At 54.2% G+C, this 6,333-nt stretch overlaps 1 pseudogene; it reads left to right on the top strand.

The window, feature by feature from the left end:
• The first annotated feature begins 1,540 nt into the window (after positions 1-1,540).
• LOC113979492 lies at positions 1,541-2,478 on the top strand (annotated as a pseudogene).
• The last annotated feature ends 3,855 nt before the right edge of the window (positions 2,479-6,333 follow it).

Genomic DNA, 6,333 nt, shown 5'->3' with positions numbered 1-6,333 from the left:
AAGGGAGCAGGAGGTTGAAGGGATCCTGGGGTGGGAGGACAGGGCAGAGCTGCTCAGGGCAGGAACCTTGCCAGCCCTTTGCCACGCTCAGGCTCTGGCTGCAGAGCAGTGCAGGGGAGTTCCTGCAAGTGCCTCTCCCAGCTGCCAAATGGCCCCAGTGGCAGGAGCTGCCAGGATGGCTCTGCTGGATTTGCTGGGGTGCAGCAGGAGAAGCTGCTGCAGAGCAGGACTTGCTGCTGCCCCCTCAGAAGCCCAGGGCAAGAAGGTTCCCTGTGCCAGGGCTGGCTGTGGGCTGGGAAGGTGGGGGTGCAGCCAGGGGTGCCCAGGGCTGTGGTGCAGAGCAGGGTCCTGCCCCCAGGGCTCTGTGTGCTGGGGCAGGGACTCTGCTGCCTGCCAGGGTCAGCTCTCAGCCCGGCCAAGGAGCTGCCACGGGGCTGGGGGAGAAGGGCTGTGGGGAAGGAACAACTCCTGGGAGGGCAGGGCAGGGCAGAGTCCTTCTGATCTCCAAAGTGTGCTGCAGGGATGAGGGCTGGTCCCAGCTCCAGATCAAAGCAGGACATTTCCCAGAAGGTATTTGCAAGAGGCACAGACAGACCTTAAAGTACCTTAAAGAGAACGAACCAGTTCTTTCAGTGTTATACTCTGGGTTGTCTGGGTGCTGACTCTGACAGGGAAATTAATCTCTGAGCACAGGAGGAGACACTGAAACTTGAACTCTGTTAGATTAGAGGGGATTGAACCTGAGAGTACCAGACATCAAAACTGTTTTATAGACAGCATCAGTGACGCTTTTCCAGCCTCCTCAGGGTTGCTCTGACATTGCCATCAGAGCCTGCCCAGCCAGAGATGTCCCTGGGCAGTGCCCTGTGCTGCTGGGAGGGCTCTGCAGGGCAGAGCTGAGCCCCCAGGGCTGGGATGGGCTCTGGCAGCACTGGCAAGGCCCAGCCCTGGGCCCAGGGAAGCAGCTGCTGGCAGGGACAGCTCCAGGCAGCAGAGCCCTGAGCAGGGAGTGGGGGGCAAGTGCCCCCAAGGCCTGGGGGAGGGGGCGTTCAGGCAGCTCTGGGGGCCCTTCCCTGCAGCTCTGCTGGGCACTGTGTGCTGGGCAAGGAGTTGCCTCTGCCTGGAGAACATCTCCCCTGCGGGACCCTGTCCTCTCTGCTGGGCCTGTGCTGCTGGGCTTGGAGCTGCCCCCAGCAAGGCCCAGCTCTGTCTGAGCAGGATCCTGGGCAGTGCTGAGCCTTCCCTTGGGGGTGGGCACTCTCCTGTCCCAGCCCTTGGCTTCTCTGCTGGAGGGCTCCTGTCCTGCTCTGTCCAGAACAACTACAGTGCTGGCATGGAAGGACACGTTGAACTCCTTGGCAGCACATGGCCAGAGCTCCTGCCACACAGAACCCTCTGCCAGCACATATTAGAGAGGAAAATTTGATTTACTCTTGAAATGAATTGTATTGAAATCTGGAGAGATATTGTCAGAGGTGTCTGTCTTAACTCTACCCTATGGCTTCCTTTTCTGAACAGATCCTGTGCTAAGAATCAGCAAATGCCCAACAGCAGCTCCCTCACACAGTTCCTCCTCCTGGCATTTGCAGACAGGCGGGAGCTGCAGCTCCTGCACTTCTGGCTCTTCCTGGCCATCTCTCTGGCTGCCCTCCTGGCCAACGGCCTCATCCTCAGCGCCGTAGCCTGCGACCACCACCTGCACACCCCCATGGGCTTCTTCCTGCTCAACCTCTCCCTCACAGACCTGGGCTGCATCTGCACCACTGTCCCCAAAGCCATGCACAACTCCCTCTGGGACACCACAACCATCTCCTACCATGGATGTGCTGCACAGCTATTTTTCTTTGCCTCCTTCATCACAGCAGAGTTTTCCCTCCTCACCATCATGTGCTACGACCGCTACGTTGCCATCTGCAAACCCCTGCACTATGGGACCCTCCTGGGCAGCAGAGCTTGTGCCCACATGGCAGCAGCTGCCTGGGCCACTGGCTTTCTCTATTCTCTGCTGCACACAGCCAATACATTTTCCCTGCCCCTGTGCCAGGGCAATGCCCTGGGCCAGTTCTTCTGTGAAATCCCACATATCCTCAAGCTCTCCTGCTCACACTCAGGCTACCTCAGGGAACTTCGGCTCATTGTGGTTAGTGCCTGTTTAGGGTTTGGTTGTTTTGTTTTCATAGTTTTCTCCTATGTGCAGATCTTCAGGGCTGTGCTGAGGATCCCCTCTGAGCAGGGAAGGCACAAAGCCTTTTCCACCTGTCTCCCTCACCTGGCCGTGGTCTCCCTCTTTGTCAGCACTGGCATGTTTGCCTACCTGAAGTCCCCCTTAATCTCCTCCCCATCCCTGGATCTGGTACTATCAGTTCTGTACTCAGTGGTGCCTCCAGCACTGAACCCCTTCATTTACAGCCTGAGGAATCAGGAGCTCAAGGATGCCCTGAGAAAAATGATGACTGGATGCTTTTCAGGAGCAATAAAGTGCCTGTTCTCTGGTGCATAGCATTCAGAATGGGACTCCTTAATGGACCAGCCTTCCTGCTCAGGGTTTTCCTTGAGATCATCGGGTTGTTCTTGCAATAATTTTCTGTGCAATTAAATATTATTATGCATCTGCCTTCTAAATTAGTGTCCACCTTTTGACACTGAGACTGTATAAATGATGAACTGTGCTCTCTGAGTATTTAAACAAAATAAAGGACCCTGCAGTGCCTTCTTTCTCCAAGACTCTTCTTCTCAGATGTTCCTAAAGGACAGCACACTGCAGGACAGGGTGTCTTTGCAAACGGGAAGGGGACAATAATCCCAGCCCAGCAGCACTGCCAGGGAGCAGCAGGGCTTGGTCTTTGCAGAGCTGCTCTCTTGCCACTTCCACACTGTCCTCCTGAGCCCCTTTCTCGCTGTAAGGCCTGAGTGCTCTCTGAGCACAGTCCTGGGGGCTGGAAGCCCTTGGAGCACAGGCAGGGACAGGCCTTGGGAACTTGTGAAGCAGAGCTGGGCTCCCCTACAGCATCTCCAGGATGCTGTGGGATCTTCTGAGGGCAGGGCATGTACTGGGTCACTTCTTGTGTGATCTTGCTCCAGGGCTGGAACTCTCCTGCAGTGACACCATGACACTCCTGCTCTCTGCTTTCCAGGTTTACTTTTTAGATCCAGTCTTCCCCTCCTGTTCACAGGGACATCCTGTGAGTGCTTCAGAGCTGCCATCCTGGGGCAGCTCCTGCCCAGCGTGGGCAGGCACAAGGTCTCTCCACCTGCTCCTCTCACCTCCCCAGGGCCACTGTTTTCTGCAGCCTCCTCAGCCTTGCCCAGCACAGCCCTCCTGGCAGAGTTGGACACAGCCCTTGTTCTACACCCTCCTCAGGCACCTGCCCAACCTCCTCAGCTCCAGCCTGATGGCCACAAACCTTCAGGGCAGGGAGGCACTGGGGAAAATGCTGCACTCAAATCCAATTGGAGGGGTTGGCCTCTTGGGAGAAATCCCTTCTAATTCTCCAGAACCACCAGGACAACCTGTGTTGTGTCCTGGGCACTCCTCTGGAAGTGTGGGCTATGGAAAAGGTTTTGGTGTCAGGGATATTGAGAAGGCTGGGCAGTGTCACTGGGAGACCTCTCCCAAACCCTTGGAAAGGCCAGAGCCATCCAGAGCTTCCTAGGGCCTTGGCAAAGGCAGACATGGAAGCAGTCTGCAAACAGGGCAGCAAGGAGGGTTGGCAGAGTTCCAGACTGCTCAGGCTCAGCAGGGAAGGGGATCTGGCAAGTCCTCCTGCAGCCATTGCCAGGCATTGGAAGGACAAGGCAGGGATTGCAGAACCCCTGTGGGAGGGAAAAGAAGGGGATGTTGTGTGCCCAGACTTGATCAAGGCCCTTGACATGGGCTCCTGTGTCTCCTTAGAGCCCGACTGGTGAGAGCTGGACAGAAGTAGAAGAGGTGGTGGGAGGGAAGTTGACTGAATGAAGAGTGTCAAATAAAATCCATGGTACAAAGTCCTCTTGGCAGCAACTTCCTGATGAAATCCCTCAGTGACCAGCCCTTGAAAACCACTATAGAAGATCTTTATTATCTCTCTGTACAATGGGACAAAATGGATTTTTAAGTCCTTTGTGGATGATTCCAAATTTCAGGGAGTCCTTGAGCAACCTGTCCTGGTTTAAAGACACATATTGGGGCAGGAACTCCAATAAAATGAACTCACTCTCCTTTTATTCTCCATCACTACAGGGAGACAAAATATAAGGAGGTATAAGTGAAAAAATAGCAATTTACTGACAATATAGTAGCAAAAACCAGCAATACCAACAGAACAGTTCAAAGCAACAGAAGAGAGAGAAATTGCTTTCTCTCTCCCCCCATGCCCCAAGTCCCTTTTGTAAACAGATAAAAACAGGGATCAACACGTGCCTCCCTTCTCCCTTTTCCCCCTCAATGAACAAAGAACAAAAAAGAAAACCATGGGAAAGAGGGGGCAAAGCAAAATCTGGGAAACTCTCTGGTCTGAGATCAGTTGTGCTGCCCAAGAACACGCTGACTCCAGAGGTGTCCAAGCGGGGCAGAGCCGGCGACTCTGGTCCGTGCGGCGGCGGGGGGGAGGCAGCGGCTCTGCTTGATTCCATGGAGTTCTGGGGAGGCACAGTGGCCCCTTGGTTCCATGAGGTTCTGAGATGTCTCAGGGTTCCTTTTGTTCCAAAGAGACCCTGCATGTCACAATGGGCCCTTGGTTCCATGAGATTCCACAGTGTCCCTGCATTCCTTTGGTTCCTGCAGTGTCACGGTGCCACTTGATTCCGTGACATCACAAAGACTCAGAATGGCCCCTTGATTTAAGGCCAACTGCACATGGGGCTGCCTTAGGGGGAGTGTGGGTACCCAGATAAGGGAGTTGTCACCCCCCTGGACTCAGCCCTGGGGTCACCACATCTGGACTGGTCTGTCTGTCTGTGAGGTTCCCCATTCTGGAGGAATGAGGAAGAACTGCAGAGGGTCTAGAGGAGATCTACCAGGATGGAGCTTTTCTCCATATTGGAAATAGAATGAAATCTCCACAAAGAGTAGCGTGGAAGGTAGGGACTGTAGGGGAGGAAAAAGAAATGTCACTCAACGGGAACCCTTGTGGTGCAAGAGGTCACCCAGAGGGAGTCAGGATCAGCCCATGGCTTTGTGTTCCAGGGAACAGCCAGAGCTGGTGCAGAGACATCAGGGAGGGTCTGGAAATGCTACTGGGAGGGGGGTGGGAAAGCAGGAGGGGTGTGTGCAGCCTGCAAGGCCAGAGCAGCAGCAGGGCCAGGGCAGGACAGCCTGCAGGAGAGATGGCCAAGGGCTCTGGCAGGGCTGCAAGGCCCAAAGGCACCCAGGCCTTTGTCCCCTTGCCTCTGGCAGCTGCCTCTGCCACTCAGGCCACCACAAGACACTTGCCTTGCAGCTTCTGCACTTGGTTTCTGCCTCGCCCCTCCCTCAGCAGCCTGGCAGGGGTTGCCCAGTTTTGGGCCTTGGTTGTTCCTCCCCCTCCCATCCCACTGCCCCCCAAACAGCCCTGAGCCAGCCGGGAGGGACAGGATCTGCTGGGCCAGGGCCTGGGGCTCAGGCCTTGGCCTTTGTGCTCCACAAAACCAAGGCAGGCTTTGCTCAGCATTGCAGGGGCTTGCCCAGAGCCTTTGTCTGCCTGCACTCCTGGCCTCCAAGGAGCTGCTCCAAGGAGTCCCTGGGGAGGCTTTGTCAGTGCCTGCCCTCAGTGGGGCCCAGCAATGCTTCAAGGGACTTGCAGTTTGGCTTCTGACTTCTTCAGCAGCTGCTTCAATCTTCTCTCAGTACCTCAGGATCATGGGCTGAGCTGCAAACACACCATGGGGCTCATTAAAATGCAGAAATCCCTCAGGATCTCTTTGTCTTCCTTTAATTGTCTTCCAGGCAATTTCAAAACAAGTCTTCAAAATTTGTACTTTTTTTTTTAATTCAATGATGGACATTTTTTAGTTCAGAGAAGAGGTGATAGAGGTGTTCTCCAAGTGATCTTGATGCTGAGTGTCTCCTCAGAAGATCCACACTGACCCTGGATGATCAACCTTGCTCCTCACCCCCCAGCCTCACCAGTTCTGACATGGCCCATCTTGGACTGACAGCTGATGTAACTCCAAACACACCGTGGAACTCATTAAAACACTGAAAAACAAATTATTTCTCTTCATTTAATTGTCTTCAAGTCATCAAGACTTGAACAGCTAATTGCAGTTGTTATGTAGTTTAGCTAAGGAGGAGGATTTTAAAGTGGACGTGACGAAAAAAATATATTTTTTGATGAAAAGGAATGATTTACACAGAGCCTTGGGATGCAAGAGGGT

This window comes from Neopelma chrysocephalum, unplaced genomic scaffold (assembly GCF_003984885.1).
Source record: "Neopelma chrysocephalum unplaced genomic scaffold, ASM398488v2 Primary Assembly neopelma1_81533, whole genome shotgun sequence".
Classification (NCBI taxonomy): Eukaryota; Metazoa; Chordata; class Aves; order Passeriformes; family Pipridae; genus Neopelma; species Neopelma chrysocephalum.
This window is presented reverse-complemented; position numbering and strand designations above follow the sequence as displayed.